Genomic DNA, 23,729 nt, shown 5'->3' on the forward strand with positions numbered 1-23,729 from the left:
TAATTTTATTTCAACAGAAGGGAAAAGTCTAGTTTGCCATAAGCTCCTTTTATTTCAGTATATGGTTGTCTTGTCACCCACGTACATCTAGAAATACGCTTTCTTCTCATGTGTTTACTGAGGCATTCAAGCTAAACGTGATTAAGCCTGGTGGCTGCTTGGATGGTTCATTGGGCACTTCCAGGTGCTATCTGTACACAAGGATGTTGGCGATGCAGCATATGGCTCTTTTCCCACCTTTAAGGGACACATGTTGTTGCAGGTATTTTTTGATGATCACTCAGGATCTTAAAGCCATTCTTTGTACATTCACATTTATCTTTGTATTGGCTAAATTTCAACTCACTTTCTTCCCTGTGAACAGCTTCCTCTTTGTTGAATAAGCTGTTCCTCACAAACCATAGCAATGAGGTCACGGCTGTTCTGGGGGGAGTTTAGCAGCCGTTAACACCCAAGGGTGGATTTCCCTTCGTTATGCACCTTCTAACTGGCTCTCCGACCCTTTCTCACCTTCTGGGTTCCTAAATTTTTTTTTTTTTTGATGGAGGTATGGGATCATTTCAAGGAAAATTAAGTCTTCTGACAATAGAGTTGTGTTGCTTGTATTATTTTCCACAGACCCATACAATGTGGTACATGGTTTCCCAAGGATCAAATGACTTGAAAGCCACCCTTCGAACAGGGCAGGGTAGTACACTTAAATCTGTTCTCTCTAATAGTTAATAGTTATGGTTATTAGGGATTTTCTGGCTCGTTCATGATTTATAACCCTTCCATTCTCATGTAACTGTTGTGGAGGACAAAACCAAAGGTCTGGTTGGTGATTGCCCAGGGCACCCACTTTGGGCATAGGAGGTTGGGCAGAGTGCTGTACTAATGTGGCTCCGTGGCTTTTGTCTTAAGCTGGATTGAGTCCCAATAGGCCTTGGGCACGAGCGGAGCAAGCCCAGGTCTGTCTGCACACGTTTAGGTAGACACATCCCACTTGAATCATGTGAAATCCCTGCTCATCGGAGCCTTAGAGGGACCTTCTCACCTTTGGCTGTACCTGTGAACTGTGTAGCAATGGATGTACAAAATAAACAAAGTGAGCCTGAAAATGCCTGTAATGTGAAATTGTTACGTTAATAAAAACAAAGGGAGTTGTGTTCAACCAAGCAGAATCTTGCTGTTTCGCAGTGAACGGTGTTTTCAGCCTTGCACTCGTTGGAGAAACCCTGATCGAAAGAGCTGGTAGCTGACCTACAGGACAGGTGATTGCAAGGTGATAGGCGAAAACTCTTGCCCAAGAAGCATTTTTGTGTGCATATGTGCAAAATGTCTCGTGTGAGCCATAGGAAATGCTTCCCACCGGGCAAGGCAGAGCGTGCCTCCTGCAGTGCAGATGCCGCAGAGTCCCTCCGCATGGCGCAAATCGATCCTGAATCTGCAGAGATGTGGCTCAGCCCCAGCGAGAAGCACTAAAAGAGACAGGAGAGCTCTCACGTTATGTCTAAGGTCTCTAAGGCCAGTGGTTTATGCCTGACTTCTCTCATTACAGTGTCAGTTCAGGCCAAGTTCAACTAAAGGATGAGTGAGAAAGGGAGGAAAAAAACCCAACCCTGCTGTGTGTGCATCTCCTTTTTGTGCTGCAATGCACAGGTCTCATGTGGCTATTAGATTTTCATCAGTCAGCGAGCCGGCGGCGCCGTGCCGCACGGGGCTGCTGGCACCGGTGGTGGAGCGGGGCAGGCTCAGCCCTGCCCGCGGCATGGCCAGCCCTGGAGCCTGGTGGAAGAACTTGTCTTGCAAGCCTCTTCTGGACAGCAGAGGGAAAGTCACCTCTGCGTGGGGTTGCTTTTTTTTTTTTTTTTTCAGTGTCTTTCAATCTGCTAGTAGCATCCACAGAGCCGTGCAAAGCTGTGACTCTGTGCCAGAGCTGCCCGGGGCGTGAGCTGTGATACTCACAGGTTGTGTTCCTGGCTGGTTGGGTATCGCCTTGATTTAATAGCAGAGATGCCAGTGCACATGTGGGGGCCAGAGCTATGGGCAGAGTTTGGACCAGAGAGCTCTGTGGTCTTGCTCAGGGCTGCGCCTGCTCCTGGGGCTGAACAGAAGCAGGGGCTGCTTGGTGGTGGTCACCTTTGGATGACAAAAGTGGAGGGATGGTAAGGATGCACAGATCCAGACCAGTTCGTCTGGTCCCCAGGAGCACAGTGACACTGGTGAGGACAAGCTGAGAGAGTTAGGGATGTTCAGCCTGGAGAAGAAGAGGCTCCAAGGAGACCTTATTACAGCCTTTCGGTACTTAAAGGGGGCTTATAAGAAAGATGGAGACAGACTTTTTAGTAGGGCCTGTTGCTACAGGACATGGGGTAATGGTTTTAAACTAAAAGAGGGCAGATTCAGACTAGATATAAGAAAGAAATTTTTTACGATGATGGTGGTGAAACACTGGAAGAGGTTACCCAGAGAGGTGGTAGATGCCCCATTCCTGGAACATTCAAGGTCAGGTTGGATGGGGCTCTGAGTAACCTGATCTAGTTGAAGTTGATGTCCCTGCTTATTGCAGGGGGGCTGGACTATGATGACCTTTAACGGTCCCTTCCAACCCAGCCTATTCTATGATTCTATGATTTCCAGTCTAGTCGAGAGAATGTCACTGAAGTGCCGTCATGGTCAAGCAGTCATGGTTGAGTAGTCAGCATGGAGCTTGTGCTTGCAAGCAAGGGTAACGCTGTGTTCTTTGACACCTACAAAAAATCGTCATGGGATGCCTTCTGTGCTACCAGGAGTGGTGTGTCGAGAGATGGTAGTAGTAACTAGAGAGAACACTTTGTGCCGTGATTTGTTTGGGAACAAATAGGATGTTGTCGTAACTAGATGCAACAACAGGGCACCTGGATCTCAGTGCACTGTGAAATGTCCTTGGGTACCTTGTGGCTCCTGGCAACATTATGTGAGTGGACTTACTTGCCACGTTCCCTACTGTAAACCTGGGGATCATACGTAGTGCAACCAGACTTGCAAGCAGACTTGATGAGTGTTTAAACGTGTTATTTACACCACTGTGACACTAGAAGCACTAACCGTGCCCCAAAGCCTATCGTTCTTTGTACAAATGTTGAATCAAAGGCTGTCCATCCCCCAAGGAGCTTACAGTCTGGTCAATGACAGAAGGTTGTGGTTGGATACGTGTAGATGTGGGAGTAAAATAAAAATGCCAGGACACTACTGATCATCTTGACAGACGCGTCTCAGAATGCCAGCAGCCTCAGAAGTTACTGAGTTTTGTTGTAAATGTCACAGCAAAGAAGAGTTTTGATGAAGTCGATGAGGTTGGTCGGCAGACATTAGAAAGGAATTCCTACTAGACAAGAAAGGGGCAGGAAGGCAGAAAATACCATTCAATATCAAAGATGTTTTCCACTGACTGGTCCAGGAGGCCAGCTTCCCAACTAGAAGTCAACATTGTAAGAGTCAACAGCAGATAGTGGGTACTGTAGGGCATAGGATAAGCCTTGAAAGTTAGAGAGCTCTTGTGTGATGAGATAGGGAAAGGGGGCAGCCTTGGGAACGTGAAGTGGAATAGAAAATATGACCTATGTGGTGGCATACTCTTTGGTCAGGAGAAGTTAGGTTTCTCAGGGAGAGGTAGTTGTGTTGTCTGTGATGTGGGAAAGTAAGAGCTTTGATGACAACGGCAGATTTGGATGCTGGATGAAAGAGTGTCCAAGAGATGTCCTGACACTTAATTTGAACATAAAGAGACCAGTCTGGAGTAGAGACCAGAGTCTGTGTGGGGGAAGGCTGGATATGTGTTTCTGGTGGAGATGAAGGGGAAGTAGAGAAGGATGGGACCGTGGCGGGAGCCCCAGGTCCCGTAGGGAGGGAAGCCTGAAGTTGAATTGGAGGATGATGAAGAGGTAGGAAGGGACAGATGAAAGATGCTACTGTCAGAGGCAGGTTTGAGAAGCCAAGGCCAAGCAGAGGGATATGTGGATTCTGACCTTTGGCTAAGGAGCCACTAAATTTTTCAGTAAAATCATAAATAAATAATATTATTGCTTCCAGACCCAGACAGGATCCTCTGCAGATAAAACGGTGCAGATAGTGGAAAGCTTTGGGTGTAACATCATCCTGGGATGCATCAAACACAGTATAACCAGCTGGTCAAAAGAGGTGATTATCCCACTGTATTCAGCATTGGTATGGCCTCACCTTGAAAACTGTGTGCAGTTCTGGGCCCCACAATTTAAGAAGGATGTTAAAGTCCTTGAATGTGTCCAGAGGAGGGCAACAAAGCTGGTGAAAGGGCTGGAAGGCATGTCCTGTGAGGAGCAGCTAAGGACTCTGGGTTTGTCTGGTTTGGAGAAAAGGAGGCTGAGGGGTGACCTCATTGCTCTCTACAGCTTCCTGAGGAGGGGAAGGGGAGAGGGACGTGCTGACCTCTTCTCCCTGGTATCCAGTGATAGGATGCGTGGGAATGGTTCAAAGCTGTATCAGGGGAGGTTTAGACTGGACATTAGGAAGCATTTCTTTACCGAGAGGGTGGTCAAACACTGGAACAGGCTTCCTAGAGAGGTGATCGATGCCCCAAGCCTGTCAGTGTTTAAGAGGCATTTGGACAGTGCCCTTAATAACATGCTTTAGCTTTTGGTCAGCCCTGAAGTGGTCAGGCAGTTGGACTAGATGATCTTTGTAGGTCCCTTCCAACTGAAATATTCTATTCTATTCTATTCTATTCTATTCTATTCTATTCTATTCTATTCTATCAGAAGTGGCTTTGTGTGTGTGCTTTGGTCAGGGACCCGTGCTGCACCCCTTCCCAGTAAGGTGCCTGCCTGGCTCCGCGTGCTTTCTATCCCATCTCCGCACACTCGTGGTGGGGATGCTGTTCCCATAAAACAGGCATGTGCTGACGTCTCCGCCTGGTTACACAAGCCGACTCTGGAAAACCTCAGCTCCTAGATTACAAACATAGCAGGGCTCTGTCTGCAAAGGTGTAAGGTTACAAAACACACACTCGCACGCTCACACGGCTTAACCAAAACCACCTCATTTTTAGCAGTTTGTGAGGGTTTATTCATTACACTGTGGCAGAGGAATGCAGGAATGCGAGCAGCGTTAAACCTATTCATTTGGCGGGGAGGCATCTCCTCTCCCCTGCTCCAGCCTGCTTGGCTTTAATGATAATTGCACCTCTTGAGTTGTTGAGTTGGCTTGCCGCCATGCCGGCCCTCCCCGTGCAGATGTGTGTGGCACAGCGCTGGGAAGGAAGGCCGGAGCCGGGAAAGAGCTTAGGTTGGTGCTTTGGAGCAGGGCTGTCCTTCCCGCCCGGCTGCGCCCCGCATCCCGCCCCGCATCCCGCCCCGCATCCGCCCTACTCCTACCTCTTCCCAGGCTCCTCTGCCGTGGGCAGATGCCTGCTTCCAAAACGGCTTTTGTGCTCCTCCCGGGACTAGTTCTGTCAGGGAGGGAAAACCTGCTGGTGCCACCTCCCCCGGCAAGCCCTCAGCCCTGCAAATGGCCCCAGCTGAGGTTTGAATGGCTCCTACCTCCTTCCCAAAGAGCCTGTCCTGCAAGTCCTGGGCCACCCTGCCTGTATAGCACTGTCGCAGTGCCAGCACGGGCAGCGAGACGCGTGGATGCTCTCTTGCTCTTGAGTCCGGGCAGGGAGGAGGAGGACAGTCACTCCTAACTCTTGTGTATCCTGCTGGGGAATTTATTTTGTCTTTTTTATTATTATTTCTTTAGTGCCTCTGATTAACCATCCCCAGATGCATCTAACAATACCCTGGCATTTAAAAATTAACTACTGATTTTAAAAGCCTTGTCGCTTTAAAAATGGGAAATAAAAAAAAAAAAAGGCAACAGTAATTTTTGTTGGCTTGTTAAGAATTTGAAAGATGCAATAAAATCGGATTTTAGGTTTATTCGCACTGCCTGTTCCCAGAGGAGGAATGCAGTGCTCTGCACGACCCGCCTGCTTGCGGCAGCTGCTGCCATCGCCGTTCTCAGCTCCGGTGCTGGAGTTTCATATAAAGGGCCTGGGAAGTTGAGAGGACTGGTAACGCTGAATCCGTAATGCAAAGCCTGGTATTTGTTAGCTGGGGATGCACTGGACGAGTGGCTGGAGAGTTTGCTGGCAGAAGTGAGTGGCACGGGTACGATAGCACTGTCGACCTAATAGAAGCTGGTACAGTTGAATTTGAGCCACAGAGACACACGGAAGGTTTTACTGGAGGTAGCGTTAAGGTCTGTGTTTAAAGGACACTGTTTTGAAGGGTCTATAATGAGAGTGGAAGCAGCCTAATTCAGTCAATTAGCTGGGGACCAGCCATTAGCTGGGGACCCCAAGGCTTCTCATGCTACACAGCACCGAAACGGAGTCAGCTTGTGCCTAAAAGACGAGATAAAATTAGTCATGCTTCAACAGCTGGGATGCACTTGGGCAGTCTATCAATTGCACTTGTTTTACTGTGAAATTTTAGTTAAACCCTCTTTCCTGGCAGAACTGCGTGATGGAGAGTTGAGCAGTAAAGACATTTGCGTAGCAGCCCTATGTTTAGGATGCTCAGGTACAGTGCTTCCATACCCGACTTCTGGATTTTAGGCCAAGCCCCTAAGCTGTTCTGTGCCCGTGGTCCATAGCTGTACAGCCAGACTAGGGCAGAGGTGGTCTTCCATGCTCTGTATCAGGCTCATTTTTGGTCATGGGTATCACTGGTAGATAGTTCCTGTCCAGTTTCCTCTTGGTCAAGTTGGTGGACTTCTCTGGAGGTGTGACCTTTGGACACATCATCCTCAGTCGCTGTGATGATAGTCCTTTAATTGTTCATTTGTATGGTAGTTTAAGAGGTTACGAGAAGGCCAAATGAATTAATATGAGGAAGGTGAGGGGATGGGATGGACAAGATGGGGTCACTAGAGTAAGTGAAGGAATTAAAGAAGAGCAAATAACTCTGGGGCAAGGTGAGAGACTTTTCCGGCTGCTCTCTCCACCTGGCCCATTCACTGCCCTGGACTGAGAAGAAGCAGTTGCTTGACAGCACACTGGAGAATACATATGGCACATAGAAATACTTTGCTTCATCTTCTATCTTGGTGCTTCTCCAGTCAGGCTGGACCTGCTGACCATGGGGTGTTCTCCATGGTCACCTGTACCAGTGCCTCAAACAATCAAGCTCCATCACAGCCGCAGCCCCTGGCTTTGTGTCTGCTGCTTCTGGAAGGATCCAGCTTTGCAACCTTTGGGCAACTCTAAGGTCCTGTTTGCTCTGATAGGGACTCTGTACGGTGAGGTCCACTCCGCACCACGTATCTCTGTTTCTCTGAAGTGCTCTCTCCTGGTCATAGTTGTTTTACCCGGACCTTGAACACAGAGGGTTTGGGACTAGGCCGTAGTAACAGAACAGAAATCCTCAGCGCTTTTTGGGTTTTTTTTGCTTGCAAACGCCTGCAGGCATCAATCTTATTTCATGGATGGGGAAACTGAGGCACGCCTGCCACCTCCTCTGACAGCCCTTGCTCTCTTAAGAAATTCAGCATTCCTAAGCTTTAAAAACAGCTCATATTTGTTGCAAGGGGTCGGGGGGGGGAGAAGAAAAGAAACAAGTGATATATTTCACACTATCCTCTTAGCAGGGACAGTGGCCACTGCTTTCCACCCCATTTGGCAGTGGGGCACGACCCACCCTGGGAAATACGGTGGTGCCGTGTAACTGCCCCAGCTCGCCTGCTGGTAACTCGTACCCTGCGGCAAGGCAGCCTGGTGGGATGGGTAGACTTGCGCTAAACCAGTCCTGCCTTCTCCTCTCCCAGCAGGTTGTTGGGCAATGTTGGATGGGTTGCACAACCTTTCCGAATTGCAGTTTCTTCATCGGGATGACGATGCTAACAGTGCTTAAGTAGTCTTTTAAATGCTTTGAGATCTATGGAAGCGAATTAAAAGAGATACGAGAGAGGGGGTGGGGGAAGGGGAGGGATGCAAGTGTCAGGAATTTAATTGGGAAAGATTTTTCATCATTTTTTTGTATTTTTTCTGTTCCCGTTGTTACTGTTGGCTTTCTAGAGCTAGATCAAGACTGTGGTTAATGCAAGGCCCTGAACCTTGCTTTTTCTGCTGAATGATGCGTGACATCATTACTGTGCTAACAGCAGCAGCAAGGCCGATAAAAAATATTCATGTCTCCTGGAACGTAGCCTCTTCGGGATGAGAAGAGGTCCTGGCACTGCGCTCTGCCCAGATTTAGCTGCAGATAATGGAGTTTTTCCTACCGACATCTTGGGACAATGCACGGTCGTACGGCACGGCCCTTTCATAGCGTCTTTGCCGCTCCGGCCCTCTTCCATGGGCTTTCTTGTCCGGCGGTGGGTGTTCGGTTGCCATTTCGGGGCTCGGGTGGCGCCAGCCGCGCGTTGCCCAAGTCAGGCAGGCACAGCGGGTGACTCCGCACTTGCTCAGCGGTTGTTGCATCCCTCTCCCGGGATCTCCGGCTGAGCTCAGCCCCACGTGTACGCACATGCAGGGGAGCGGGGCGAGCGCCGGCAATCCTTTGTCCTCCTCCCTGGTGCTGGGGCTGGCTGGCCAGCCAGCATCAAAGGAAAATTTCCAACTCGTGTCTCTTTTCTCGGAGGCTGCCTGGCTCCGGTGTTGGCTCTCGGTGGCGTTGAAGCCTGCCTGGGAATGGGCGCGACTCCCGCATAGCTCCTGGGTCGACTCTCATTAGGAAGGGCGTATGCTTCGGAGAGGGTGAGCTGCGCCTCTCGTTTTGTTTTGCCGCGTAGCAGCCGGGCTGCAAAAGCCAGGACGCAGAGCTGGGTTTCTTCCCCAGGGCTTGTTCTCACCGGCGCTCGCCCTGGCTGGCAGCCCTGGGTGGCGCGGAGCAGTGATTAATGCCGGCACGGCAGCAATGCCGTGGATGGCCGAGCCCTTTCCTGCGTGCGCTGGGCTGTTCTGCTGGACCCCTGGGTGGGTGCCCCGTTGGAGCCGCTCTGCGGTTTGGGGTGGGGGTCTTACCCCTTGCCCCGAGTTCCCCCGTGCACTCTGTGGTGGTGAGACACAGCTCCGGGGCAGAAGTCACGGCCCCCAGTTCTGGTGCTGCTGTCCTCCAGGGTCCTCCCAGAGCTGGTGGCCCCAGGGTAGCTCAAAAACCCAAACTGGGTACTTTGTAGAAAAAGAGGGGTGGCGATGAGTGCCAGAGCCAAGGATTCAGTTGTTCTGACCTCTCCAAACCAAGTGGAGAGAGCCAGGCTTCAGAAGCTCCCTGGGGCTGGTTCCCAGCTTGGCAATGCCCAGTGTTACTGGGGTTACTGGGTGAAACGCCACGGTCCTGTGCCCACGTCTTCCCACTGACCTGCGTCATCATCACTCATGCTTCAGGTCCATCAGAGTGCAGCAACTGGCGCAAATGGGGTGCTTTTAGGAGGTAGTGTGTGTGTGTTGCTCACTTGTCTCCTTTGAGGAGGAGGAGGAACAGGTTGCCCAGAGAGGTGGTAGGTGCCCCATCCCTGGAAGCATTCAAGGTCAAGTTGGACGGAGCAACCTCATCTAGTCGAAGATGTCCCTGCTCATTGCAGGGGGGTTGGACTAGATGACCTTTAAAGGTCCCTTCCAGCCCAAACCATTCTGATTCTATGAGGGCAACCCCCCGCCTGGCTAACCCGGAGGAGCAAGTGGGGTGCAGGGCATCCCCCGGCCTCGGCACGGAGCGGCAGGAGCTGCGGGAGTGGAGGACAGAGGCTGACCTAGCACGCGGTGGCATGGGCAGCAAAGGGTTGTGTGCACGGAGGGGAGGTCTGAGCACTCTCCTTGCTCAGTTACAAATTCCTCCCAATATGGATGGCTCAGGGCCTTTTTAAAGGCTAATTACTGCAGACCCTACCTGTGTCTGCTCTTCCATAGCAGGATGCATCAGTCTCAAGGCCGGCCGCAGAGGCAAAGCACGGAGTTTTTTTTTTTGCATCTTCCCACAGGATGGGCCTTTCTGGGCACCGAAGGACATCTTTGCATTTTTTGCAGTTTCAGCAAATAATAAAATAAATACGCATATCTCTCCCACATGAGTATATACAAGGCTGTGCAAGATAACTGCACTTGAAGGGATCAGCATCTCGTTACTACTGTACTGCTTGTTGGTCGGGGAAACTGGTGAAGCTGTTGTGTCCTTTGATGGTGTTTTAGCTTGTGCCTGCATTGTCCCTGGTATATACCAAGCTTCAGCCATGGGTTTCACTTTTTAGCACCTAGTCAGAAATAGCTTGCCTTCAGTTTGCAGCCGATATTTCTAGCTGGTTCCTCTGGTGCTGCAGGATCGTACCATAAGCCCGTCAGTTGAGAAATGGGATCACTTAACCGAATTCAGTCCAGTTTTTGGATAGCACACATAAATATAGCTAGTCACTAAAAATAAAAGCCCATGGCCACATTCGGTGGCTCATCCCTTTGGCAGCCAAGCAGCGTTACCATGAAATCCAGGCATCGTTCTGCACTGCTGCACTCAAAACCATTTCAGGCTGCCGACAGCGAAGGATGTTGCTGAACCCACTCGCAACGGGGAACCCATCCAGCTGATGTGACTCTCTCTTTTTTCAGTCCTCTGGGTTGTTATTCTGCAGATTCGGTTCCCCAATCCAGTTCTTGGTCTTGCATGGCAAACTGGCATGTCCTGTCACAGCTGAGAGGGAGGAACTAATGGAAACAATATCATGGGTTGGTCCCGGTGCCAAAAAGCTTGTGGGGGAGAGTCACAGGCGTAATCACATCGAAACCTTGGGAGTTGCAGCTGAACTGGGAACTTTCTTGGGCTTTCTGCCTCTCCACTCTGTGCCGCTTTCCAGGGTGGTTTGGTTGATGATGATAAATGGGAAAGTCTCTGCACCCAAGTACCTACACATGTAGTTTGTTCCTTTGCACTCTCGTTTTTAGAGTTAACAGTGCAAAGTGGTGGAGGTTGGGAGAGTTTTCGATACTTCTTTTCACATCCTCATCTTTTTCTGTATTTGCATCCCATCCCGATACTCTGTAAACATTGGTCCAGAGCAAGACCACCCCTGGTAGGTGTGAGGTTGGGAAGAGCTGCACTGAGTGCCAGGCTCAAGGCTGGATGCCCACACTTGCCGTTTTTGTCCTTCTTGCCCCAGATGAGCCAAGATCCCCCTCCCATGAGCCGTGTTTCTGTACGGCTTGTGTGGAGCTGGGTTTTGAACCTTTTGCTGGCTGTTTTCTCAGCAGTGGGTTGCTTGCCAGCATCCTCACTGCAGCGCAGAGATGGAGCCACGGATGTCCCTGCTCATTGCAGGGGGGGTTGAACTAGATGACATTTAAAGGTCCCTTCCAAGCCGAACCATTCTGATTCCCAATACTGTGGTCCAGCAGGTGATTATTTCTAACCAGCTTGAGGGAGCCCCTTTCGGAAAATGGGAGAGGGGGCACATCCTTCCCCTCCGCAGCCTTATTCCAGCACGTGGCACTTCTGAGATGCACCATTTCCCCGGTGCAGTATGCAGTAACGCCAAACCCTCTCTTTTCTTTGATTCAGGGCTTTTAACACAGCAGCGTGATGCTCCTGCACTAGCCAAATGGCTTTGATTCTGCCGTGCAATGTGGCGTGCATGTGTCCAGGTTGACAGGGGTTATAAACACCCATTTCCTAGCAAAGTTTCCCTTGCGGAAGTTGAGAGTAAATTAAACCAAAGCTCACTATTGCAGTTTGTGTTCTGGGTTTTTTTTTAATTTTTCTTAATGGCCCATGTGTTTTTGGCACTTATTACTGGATGCAAGGGGATGCTGCATCAGAGCGTACCTGCCATGTCCCTTGCTAGCTCATCGCTCTCGTCCCAGGTGCAAGAGAGGATGCTGACACCTAGGTCCCAAAAAGGTGTTTTCCTGTAAATCCTGGAGTCAAATCACTCTAATGGAAGGTGACTTGCTGCAGACTTGTGGCCAGAGGAGAACGGATGGTTTTGAGGTGGGGTGTTGTGACCCGAAACTTAAGCCTGTGGCTGGGTCACTGCCCTTCTTTCAAGTTGTTTTCACTGGGCTGGAAGCTTTCTTGTTATGCATGGAGTTGCATCCAGGGAGGATCTGAAAGGTCGCTTAACCCTTTGCCACAAAGTGAAAGCAGAAAGGAATGATAATACAATAAATCCAGAGCAAGCCAACCATCCCCCCGAAAAAGATCCCGAAAAGCTGAAATAACCCACAAAGGAGGATGCTGGGTTTGTATTGCCTGTTCAGCAAACAGCCTGCATCTGGGTTGGGATTGCACCAAAGGTTTATATAGAAATTCAGTGCCATGTGGGATGTAATGCAGGTAACAGCGCTTTTTTCCTCTTCTCTCTCTTGCCTTCATCTTTGCTCTAATGTGTTTGACCGAATTACAGTGCAAATCCGTGGCTGTATAAATACCAAGCAGGGGAAAAAAAAACCCCAGCAGAAACCACAAGCATTGTTTAGGCAGTTCTTTGATGTAGTTCACCCATGAATATAAACTCTGTGAGCCTTGTGGGATGGTTTTGGGCTAAAAGGGGCTTGAGACTGGTTTGTTGGGTGCCTTATAAAAACACTTCACAGACGTTTCCCTTCCCATCCTTTCTCTCTTAATGCATGTGCCTTGCAGAAAAGGCTCTTGTACTCTTGGCTCTCAAGATTAAACCCCTTTTACTGCTTGAATACTGCTTGGGATCCACAGTTTGTACATATATTTAGCACTTCGAAGGAGATAAGTCCAGGTTCAGGTGCTGCCGGACCCATCTTCAACATTAGCATCTTGACCTTCGCCGGGCTCATCGGGAACAACATGTCACTCAGGGCAGATCCTGCAGCCAGTGTCGGAGTCAGGAGTGGGACCGCGCTGGCAGCACTGGGTCTGCCACGAGGAAGGAAAGGACGGGGGGATTTGGCAGCTGGACTGTTTATTTGTTTGGGAGTGCATGGGGAGGACTAGTCCGTGATGCTCGGGAATAAATTTGGCCTGATACTTAAGTACCAGCTCCCAGGAAATTGCCATCAGAGTAATTAGCGTGTGCTGACTTATTTGTACAGCGATAACAGCAGGAAAGTATTGAAGCAGGAAAAACAAACACATTATTCATCTGAACCTTCAATCCACAGCCTTTACCTGACAGTTCACTATTTGCAATACACAGATCTATTTTTAGGCTTCCAAGTCAGGCGGGCTCTTTTTTCTTTGTTTTGCATTTTGGTTTTCATTTGCTGACATAAATTGGAAATGAATCTGTGCTTAGAGATAAACAAACACATTTTTAAAATAAATCTTTTGAATACCAAAGAGTGTTTTCTGTGGAAGTGCTGAAGCATCAGTACAAGGCTCTCAAAACTTGTGCCCTTGCAAGCGGGATGAAGATGCTGCAGACAGCAGCCGGGCTTGGCAGGAGATGCTCACTGTGTGGATGTGGCTCTGGATACTGGAATGAGATCCCTGTTTCTATTGGAAGTATTTGGTGTGACCATGAGCATCTCCTTTAGTCCAGGTTTCGCTGCTCAGTGGCGAGCACAGCTTAGCCATCCAGGTTAGAATTGCCCTTTGAGATGTGAGCACGGAGGAGACAGTTTAGTAACTTGGGTAATATTATTAATGAGAGGCTGTGGGAGAATGGCACGGGGTCACAGGAGTTTGTGGTTGTGAGGCATCTGAGGAGGATGTTTGGGGAAGGGCATCCTTATGTGTGTGAGTATATGGAAGAAGTGGTAGAGAGCAAAAGGTGTTTGGAAACCAGGGAGAAAAGTGGGTGTGGAGAAACGCGTGGATTCATCTTGGAATGGAAACAATGGGGATGAAAGTGTTTGCTCTGCCCTTCCTTTCCATTCCTCCCCTCTCCTTTTTATGGTGGTGTCACCCCCAGCCACCCACAGCAGGGATTCCCTGCCAGGCACTTGTGCTACACCCTTTGAAAGCTCCTCTCCTTTAGCGATTAGAAATAAATAAAAAAGGGTGAGGGCAGAAGACAGGCTGTCTACAGGGGAAGAGACCTGAGGGGCCCCAGGGTTTCTCCTGGAGATGGATTTTGTGAATAGCTGAGGAAATCACCAGGCAAAGCACCTCCCACAGCCAGCAGCTATATCACAGGCACCCCTAGCTGCAGATGCAATGCAGATAAATCAGAGTTAATGTGCCTTTTTTAAATACCAAAGGCTTTTAAGTATTCGAGCCAGCCATCAAAAAGGTGAGTTACCATCTCCATATCTTGAGATCTTTGCAAGGAGCCTGCATGCCTCCCTGGAAGGTGGGGCTTAGGCAAACACTAGCAATACAGCTCAAATCAAAGGTAAATGAGTGAAACTTGTGACCTCCCTTACTCAAGATTCAGCCTGGGTGACCCAATGGTCCTTAAAGGCTTAGGAAGTGATTCCCATGCTTTGCAGCCCCAAAAGTTCATCCGCATCCCTAGCTCCTCCCTGCACATATTTTCCAGCCACCATGTGCAGGTCCGGGGCTGGAGGAGGCTGGATTTTGACTGCAGCCTCCAGGTTTCTTAGGGAATGATAGCAGCTCCTTGATTTTTGTGCCACAGGTTAATTCATTCTCTTAATCCTATCGCTGTCACAGTAGGGCTGCACATTATAAGCTCTGAAGGAAGAGACAAGGGTGAGGGAAGGTATTGCAAATGCACAACCATGAACCACCACCACGATGATGAAAACTTCATACAAACCAGCCAGGAGCTGGGATTTGCTTTCTGTTCGCGGGAAGGGCTGGACCAGGGCATTTACATCCTTAGGGGTTTTCAGCTCTCTTAAGAGAGGATGCAGTGAGGGACCACGTCCTGGGACATGGTTTTGAGGCTTAGAGGAACCCAGCAGACGTGAAAATCCTGGAGTCGAGAAGCACAAAGGGAACCTGGAAGCCTAAATATGATAAACATCGATGGGCGTTTTGAGGCGTCAGAGTTGGGAGCTTCATTCCTTTAGCTCAAGTGCCTTTAGTCTGTGGGCATGGACCTCCTTATGCTCATTCAGCCTGTATGAACAGAGAAATTAAGGTGTTAACAATAATAGAAGCAAAATAAAATAATAGCAAGGTATAAAAAGTCAACATATTTAAAAAGTGTGTGTGTGCATAATATGCATATTCATGTGTACACAAAGCGAGATATTTAAGACTACTTTTACGTGTCTGTGACTTAAATATTTTTTCTTAGTTACAAACACTTCCCAATCTATAAAATTTAGGGGGTCTCTCCCCCGTTTGGAAAAAAAGGCAAAATTTTGATGTTTATATTTTCACATGACTCCAGAAGCTAGAGCTTTTGAGAAGTGTGCTAAATCTTGAGAGTCTGGGTGTCTTGAGAGCCATTGTGGGTCTGGATGAAGTTGCATGGTGTTATTTGGTGAGGTTCATGTTGAAAGAAAGAAAGAAAAAAAGAAACCCAAGACAACACAGCCTTCTCCACCAGCAGAGTTGGTGAAGCTCTATGTGCTATGCATCATGCGAACAGCGTTTTAAGTGGAGCTGTGTCCTCTCTTCGGAGGAGAGTAGATTCTTTTCCTCCTCCAAAACAGTTGTGGGGGAATAAGGTCAATGCAATCATCTGCATCGTTCAGATCCCAAACTGGCCTCCCACCAGCCTTATCATAACGTTGACGGGGGATTGTCGTGGTTTGCCTTTTGATGATGATGATGATGATGATGATGATGATGATGATGATGTGTCATTATTGCTGCTGCCGGAGACAGTTTTGGCAGGCCTCCATTCTCAGTATAGGTTAATTAGCCCTTCCACTTCCACCTTCCCCACCCTCTTCCTAAGCCATTAAGACCAAGCGTGGTCAGAAGTAAATCTCCTTATTAAAATATTTAGAGCCTTTCTAATGCCAGATGCTGGAGAAACAGTTCTGTAATCCTGTGGGCTTCACAGCATTTGAGCTGAGTGACTTCAAAACACCTGTATTAATGTAATGTAAAACTAGCTTGGAGGAACATGGATCAGCAGAAATTAATGGGTTTTCTTTAACAGCTGCTTTTACAAATGCACCCAGCTCTGATTCATATCTCAGTCATCGCTGGCACTGCTCCTCCGACTTGCTCTGCTGACTCCTGATTCAGGGGCACCAGAAATGCTGATTTGGGATCCCCAAACTATCCCCTTGCCATCTCTGAGTTCTAGGGAGCCACGGATTTGCTGAGAAGATGTGGTTCTGCTAACCAGTTTTTTGAGCGATGGGCAGTCTGCCGTATTGCCCGTGCTCTTCTTTATGATCCTTCTGAACATCGTCTCTAGCCCGGAGGCATGATTTGATATTTATCCTCGTGGCTTCTGTGTAAGAGAGCAAACCATTAGTAGATGGGGCACTGAGGCACTGGCTAATTGAATTGCTGCTGCCACAAGACGGATCACAGGGAAGAAGAGAAAAAGGCTCCTGGTCCAGTGTGTCGTACATTAGGTTGCAGTGCCAGTCTGCAGGTGTTGCAGCTCTGGGCTAAATCACAACTGTGTCTGGGAAAACACATTAGCTATATCCAAGTGGAGAAGCCCAGCAGCCCGCAGGTAACTTGTCCGGAAAAACTACCAATAACCAGTGAAATCTCAAAAGCAGGAATTAAGGAACAGTGTCAAAACACAGCTGGTCTCCACTGGTTTTAACTACTGTTTTAACAAGCTCAGAAAGTCACCCTGCTCTGATAAATGGCTGTCCTCTTGCCTGTGTGACACCTGCAGAGACGTCCCTGGCTTGTTCCCACTGCCAGGGATGGGAGGACCATGCTCCGTGACAGGGATTTCTGGCATAAGCATCTGGGGAAAGTGATTCCTTTCTCAATTTTATTTCCATTTCTGCATCCACTGGTAAATCTGGCTGCCAAATGTCTGCGGCCAACTCTGCCAGCAAGCTAATTGAAGGGACATCCCTCCAAATGATGGCTAGCGCTGGAGAGGCACAATTGTCCCATCTCCTCAGCTCCTGGAAAGGGGAAAGGAATACGTGTGCTGAGAAGAAATCTTTCTGACTGTGAAAGAGAACTTAAATCCCCTTCTCTCAGAGTTGAAAAAAACCACACAGGAAAGTTTTGTGTGCCTTTCGTAGAGTCACAGACCAGCCCAGGTTGGAAGGGACCTTGAAAGATCATCTGGTCCAACCTTTCCTGGGAAGGGGAGCCTAGATGAGATTATCTAGCACCTTGTCCAGTTGCATCTTGAAAACCTCCAGTGATAGGGACTCCACCACGTCCCTGGGGAGGTTGTTACAGTGAATGATTGTTCTCACTGTAAAAAACTTCTTATATTGTGCTTTGTTTCTTTCCTGTTGGTGTGATTTTTTGACTTGCTTTTGTCTGGTTGTGATTTTTTCCAGTTCCTTGGCTGGAAAAAAAAATTGGTTTGGTTTTCTTGCTTTCACTGTTCTTTGGCAAAATCCAAGGCTTGGTAGTGATGGGGTGCAGAGGACCTGTGGATGGGGCAGGGATCTGGGACTGGAGGGGCCCAACCACTGATAATTGGGCCTCTTGTTCTTTGTACCTCATTCATTTCTAGGTTTTAAGGTCATGGTGCTTGTTTAGTCCAACCTGCTGTATAACAGAGATTCCTTGAATTAGTTTCCACTCTGGGTTCAACAGTTGTGGATGGACCCAGACGTGCATTTTTGGGGGAGCAAGAGAGGCAACGTGGAATCCCATCTTATTTTAAAATTTGCCAGTGCTGGATCGTTGGCCTTGCCAGTTGGAGGACTTCTCCCCTTGTTAATTACCTGCAGTGTTGAAAAACGGTATTGTTGTTCCTGGTTTGTTTTCTGTCGAGCTTCAACTTTCAACCTTTGGTCTTGTTATGCCTTTGTCTGGTAGACTGAAGAGCACTCTTCCTGACAGGTACTTACAGGCTGCGAGGTACCTTTTAACTTTCTCTTTGATTGACTTCCTTGAGCTCCTTGGTACAAGCCTGGTTTTGTTCTTGAGGCTGTCCTCTGAACTCTCTCCAGTTTTTCCAGCATTATCCTTGAAGTGTGGGTACAAGTATTAAACCTCGCACTCCCATCAACTGTGCCAGCCCAAGGCCCAAAGATAACAGGGCCTCTCTGCTGGTACGTGACATCCCTCATTTCTGCATCCAAGCGTTGTGGACCTGCCTTGTGAGCTCACGTTGGGCTAATTATGCTTCTTACCTCAGCCAGTCCTGTAGGTCTCATATGTTTGAAAAGTTTCCATGTTGCCATTTCTTTAATATGCCAAGCGTCTCATTAGTCTTTTTGATGTATTTTTTTCTTGGTTTGTATTCTGAAAGGAGTTTTAGTCCAACGTTTCCACTGTACCAGCCACATGTCAAAAACCTTTATATAGCTGAAAGCTGCTAGGAATGTATTTTATAGAGCTGGGGGAAGGAAAGTGGCTCACAAGAGGGAAATAACACTGAGATGTATCTCCAATGCATGGTGGGGCAGGACAGACTGCATGCCACTGGGCTCCAGAGTCCTGCAATTTTTTTCGACCTCTTCAGCTCTTGATGGATCACTTTCTGCCATGGAGATTAACCGTGGAGATGGTTAACCTGCAAGCCCTGTACCAGCCAAACCTGCTGGTGCTGGCTACAGAGGGTTGCACCCGCGCTTCTTGCTGGGAAGTCATGGGTCGGCTGCCCCCACTGGGGGTTTGGGTCAGTGCTAGCATATTTCTAGATGTTAGACACAGAGGGCTGACTGTATTTCCAAGTGGGGTGCTTTTATTATCAGATTTATGTTGTTTCTTATGTATAATGACTCAGAGGAAACAGAGGTGTTGATCTGATGGAGAACCTAGAAAGCCTTTTGGTAATAACATCCAGATGTTTCCTTAGCACATCTGCTTAAGCCACTGTTGAAGTCGGTGCCTTCAGCAGCCCTGCTGGTGCATTTTACTGCCTGCTGCTATGTGTGATACTAATTTATTAGTAATGCAGGAATGGAGGAGGGGGAAATTTAGACAGCAGCAGAAGCAGGGACAACCAGCTGCCAAGGAAGCGTGGGAGAGGAAGGCAATCCAGACCGTAACCCAAATTATTCTTGCTTTTACCATTTGGGTAGGGTGTTTGGAGGTAGCCTTGCGTGTAATTGTTGTATGTACTGTGCCCCAGGTTTGCCTGGTTACAGGTCACTGTGTACCTGTGCTGTTGCAGCTCAGCCACATGGGCAAGACATTTGTCCGTCTGAACGTTGACTCCAGCCGAGAACAGGGCAAGCTCCTCTTGTGCAGTGACCGATGCGTGAAAAGATATTCCTGCCTGTCCCCTTATTCATGGGAAGCTGTTTTGCTCCCTGATTGTATCTGCGTTTAGCACTTCAACACTGCCTTGCTAATCCCTGTGCCAGGATTGTCAGCATGCGGTGTCCCTCCCAGGGAGGGTCAGTTTTGGGACAGCTCGGCTGCCTCATGCCAGGGCTTCAGGCAGCTGGGATGCTACTGGAAGCTGTGCTTTTAATGTTACTGTGTCAGCGTCGTGCCCTGCCCAGGGGAATATCGCTGGCAGCCTGAGGATAACGCACCGTAATTCCAGATGCCCTGAGCCATGCAGTCTCTTTCTAGGCTGCACATTGGAAACGCTCGATTTATGGTCACAGCCCTTCCGATACGTGCCCTGCCCTAGTGTGCGCTGGAGCTTCTCACACTGCGCTGCTCTTTCTGCCTCTTCCTTAGCAACTTCTGCTGGTGGCTAATTTTCAACGTCACAGAGAGCATGTCTTCAGAGAAGACCAGTTTGTGGTGCTCATTGGAAAGCACTGACGTGGACACCTGGTCTTGAAAGGTGCTCAGCAGCCACAAAGTCTTTGAATAAAAAAAGAATCTCGTCACCCAAAATTAGGGCTAGTGCGTCACCTCCTTCCAGGGGTGGTGAGGTGACGTTGGAGGTTGTGCAGGTTAAAATGGGGGAAGAAGGTGGAAGCGTGTGGTTGGGGTGTGGCAAGGCACTTCAGTGGGGAGGAGACATTGATGTGGTAGGTGTGCGTGAGATGGATGGCCCAAAGGCGTAGATCTCATCCTATTTGTGTTTCTTCCTCTCTAATGCATGACACAGCATCATGCATGACCTGGCCAAGGATGGGCCATCAGGGGCGTTTGGTTACATGGCAGGGAGCAGGCCTGGCCTAGTGATTCACGGGATGGAGATGGACGCGATGAATAGCGTTGAACAACCCAAGAGGAGCCTGCAGCGGCTTGGTATGTGTGTGGGGGGGCCTTTAGAGAGCCAGGGCCCCAAAACGGCACAGCAGGTCTTGGAGCAGGGGAGACGCTGCAGCATGTAAATGCTTGACACGTAAATACAGAAGGCAGCAAGAGATGGTCAAGAGAGACCCATCTCTGGAGTTGTGGATGGTATTGCCAGCCTCATGTCTTGCGCCCTTTTTCCAATTCCCATCTTCCTAGCTGTCCTTCCCATGCTCCCAGGGAATGCCAGAGCCATTTGGTTCCACCACACTAGTTATGATCTTGTTTCCTCTGGCAATGAGGTGATCCACCGCTCTCAGCTTCCCTAGCAAAAATATGTTTGAGCTTTGGTGGCTTTGTACCTCCTGTGCCACATACTGTGCCCAAGGGAGGATTTTTTTCAGCAGTACAGACCAGCTCTCCTGCTTCTCCTGCCAGCCTGTCACTTCACTTTGGGTCTCTGTAACCAAGGACATTAAATCTGGCTAAGACCAATCATCCGTTGATAAAAGAGATCTCTTCTTTTATGAGGCTAAATTACAAGTTATTCCCAGCTACCTCCTAAATATGAACTAGTTTCTGTGTCACCTACCCTGGCAGTCCTCCTTGGTTGCTGGGTTGGAGTTTGTTTGCAGTTTGTTCCTAATGAGATGGGGCTGCCAGTTCCGTCTTCTGCAGCTTTTGCCATCCAAAGAAGCCTTGCAGACATCTCCATTGTGTTGACTCTCCATCTCTTTCAAATGTCCCCTGAAAGCAGATGAAGGCATGTTATTTCTTTCTCAGGACCATTATGTTGGACTGCTTGCATCTCGCCAGTGTCCACAGGAGGAACTCCTGGCCATTCCAAAAATCTTTGATTAAGTACCTAGATACTGTGCTTCTTTTTCTCTCTGTACACAAAAATCGGCTATTTTTGACAAAACTTAGAATCTAATCTAGATCTGATTTTTGGAGTTTTTTCTGCCTCCTCATTGGTCCAGTATTTTATACCCAGTGGAGCATTGTCTGCATTAGTATTAATCAGCACGCAATGTAGTCATTTTGCTAGTCTATGTGAATCTGTAGTTGAGCACTGAAATTGTTTTAGGATAGAATTTACATGGAAAACTAACGGTATTGCATTGTGTATTAAAATCCATTTAATTTGATTAAAGTAGCTTGGTGTTTCCTTTGTTGGCATTTGAGCTGACTGGGAATTTTTCACTAATATGCCACTGTCTTGAATGCACCCTCAGGAGAGAGTTGGCTTCAATAAATCCTCCTTTTTGGGAAAAGTATCGTAAAATTTTGGAGAGGGTTGGCTACTGACAGTACATCTGAACTTTCCAACTGTGTTTGTATTTTGGTTTGTATTTGAAATGACTCTGTTTCTGATGCAAGTTACAATGGAAAGTGTAAAAAGTTCATGACACTGAAGGGAAATTTGCCAACTGTTGAAACAAAGTGCTTCAAATCAAAATGAGTTTGAATTTAGCAACCTTCAAAATTTCAAGGTTTTTATCTTTTTTTTTTTTTCACCCACTCATTTAGAGTGGGGAAAAAAAAATTCAACATCTTGAAACCCTCCAAGGATGATAGAATTGTTTTTTTTCAGCTTTCTTTGACATCCCTTGTTCATCTCTGCTTGAGTAGTATCTTCTGTTGGCTGAAATTGCAGGCAAGAACAAGGTGTTCTTCTGTCAGTACTGCAAGGTCAAGGTATCCCTTGAAGGGTGAACCAGACATAAAACCTGAAAGTTTGTCAGTCTGTCCTGATCCAGAAATTAAAATTGTGTTTTCTTTATAGGTGCAACCACTGTTTGGATGATGAAGCTTGACAAGCTGCAATTTGGCTTGGATTACGATATTTCAAAAGACTTTCTGAACTCGCCAGGCAACCCTCCCCCTAGACTTTGGGGACAGGGGAGCTTAAGTTTATATCTCCAATGTTACACACAGGAGAAAGAACAGAGTTGACTGCTTTGCACAAGTAACTAAAATCAGTGCTTTATTGCTGTTCAGAGCTCTTAAAAGGAGAAAAGCCTGGAGTATAGCTCTTGTTTTAGAGATGGATTTTGCCTGGGAGGAGAGTGCACAAGGGAAGAAGATACAGGAGGCATGAGGAGAGGTGATGCTACAAGCTGGCTTCTTGACCTCCAGAGTGGGACTGAAGCTTCATAACAAGGTAAAAAAAAAACCAAACCAGCCAAATATTTTCCCTCCTTCCCACCTCACTCAAATATGCATCAGACAAGAAGTGGGTGAGTCCAGGCATTGACTTTTGATTGAGTAGTTTCTCCTACTGCCCCCAACCTCCCTCCTGTTCCCTTGCCCACTTCCAGTGTCCTGTGTCACCTGTTCAGAGCCCATTGCAGAGGCCAGCAGACACTTGAGCAGGCTTCATGTAAAAATGATTAGCGAATTTCTACAGTCTTACTTGTCCACATATCTAAGACTTAATTTTCCAAGCATCTCTGCTCACACACACACATTAAATATATTGCTTCTGGAGGAAGCTTTGTGCCTTTACTTCATGCCAGAGGAACTTGCTGCTTTATTTTTGGAAGTGAGGAGGTCAAGTCCCTCACACTCATCTGCACTGCTTGCAGCTCCAGCTCCAGAGTACAGCAGTGATGTATTTTCCAAACTGATGAGATACTGAGAAGAGTATGAGAGCTGAAATAAATGGGCTTACCGCATTGCCTCGTACAGAGCCACATGAGGAGAAGGGCAGGAGCTGGAAAAAATAGAGCAAAATTACCTGGTTTCAATTTACCACCTTTGGAGAATTGAAAAATGTTGGTTGCAGAAAAGAAAGTTGAAGCTTGATTTATTTTTTAGCTTCTCTCCTGCTGCAAACATTTTTCCTCATAAACACGTGTGGCTCCTCGCTTGTGCCCTGGGCTCTGGAGTGCTGGAAGCATTCCTTGGAGGAGAGGTCTGGCCAGGATGGCAGAGAGGTGTCTTAAGCTTGGTCTGTTCTAGTGATACAACTCAACGGGCATTAGGGATACGTGGCTTTCATCTGCTGCACTTTGTGCAGTCCAGCTGGTTTGTGTGAAGGCTGTGTGGTGGTGAGGGTGGAAAGGGTTCATCAGACTCTCCCTCTGAGGTTGCTATGTGTGATATTGCCATGAAGGCCATGCCAGCATGTGCGTATAGACCTGTATCATCATGTTAACATTCCCTAATAAATTTGGCAATGATGAAAAATGCTGAATTGAACTCCATTGAGATTAAAATCCCCTTGTTTTTTGCAGATCAGAGGTTTCAGTGCTCCCCCTCACCCCCATGTCTCAGCATTGAGCTGTAAGGACCATCTTTTAGTATTAGCAAGAAGGATTTAATCTCTGTGACTCATTCAGTCATTGGTTTAACTGCTGATATTTCCAGTGAGAATGCCAATGACATGGGTAGATCTGGTGATGGAAAGATACCACTGGCCAGGAAGCAACATTGATTTCACATCAGTGAAGAGACTATCTACGGCCAAGTGTGTAGCTACCACGTTTCTACAGCGGGTTTGAATCAGAACGAGGAAGGACATTTTCAAAGTCTGTGTCTGGCCGAGTTCCTTGGAAGCACCACGTTGAAATATTTGCAGGTTAAGTGTGAGTTTCTGTTTCAGAGTGGACGTTT

The 23,729-nt window shown here is 48.0% G+C and overlaps 1 long non-coding RNA gene across 1 annotated transcript in view; it reads left to right on the forward strand.

Moving 5' to 3' along the window:
* The window catches only part of LOC142029544 (uncharacterized), a 106,310-nt gene extending 83,947 nt beyond the window's left edge, over positions 1-22,363 (forward strand). Inside the window, exon 4 of the long non-coding RNA XR_012649952.1 lies at positions 21,898-22,363. This is a non-coding gene — a long non-coding RNA (uncharacterized LOC142029544). The remainder of the gene's footprint in view (positions 1-21,897) is intronic.
* Positions 22,364-23,729: the final 1,366 nt, after the last annotated feature.

The sequence above is a fragment of the Buteo buteo genome, chromosome 3, assembly GCF_964188355.1.
Source record: "Buteo buteo chromosome 3, bButBut1.hap1.1, whole genome shotgun sequence".
Lineage (NCBI taxonomy): Eukaryota > Metazoa > Chordata > Aves > Accipitriformes > Accipitridae > Buteo > Buteo buteo.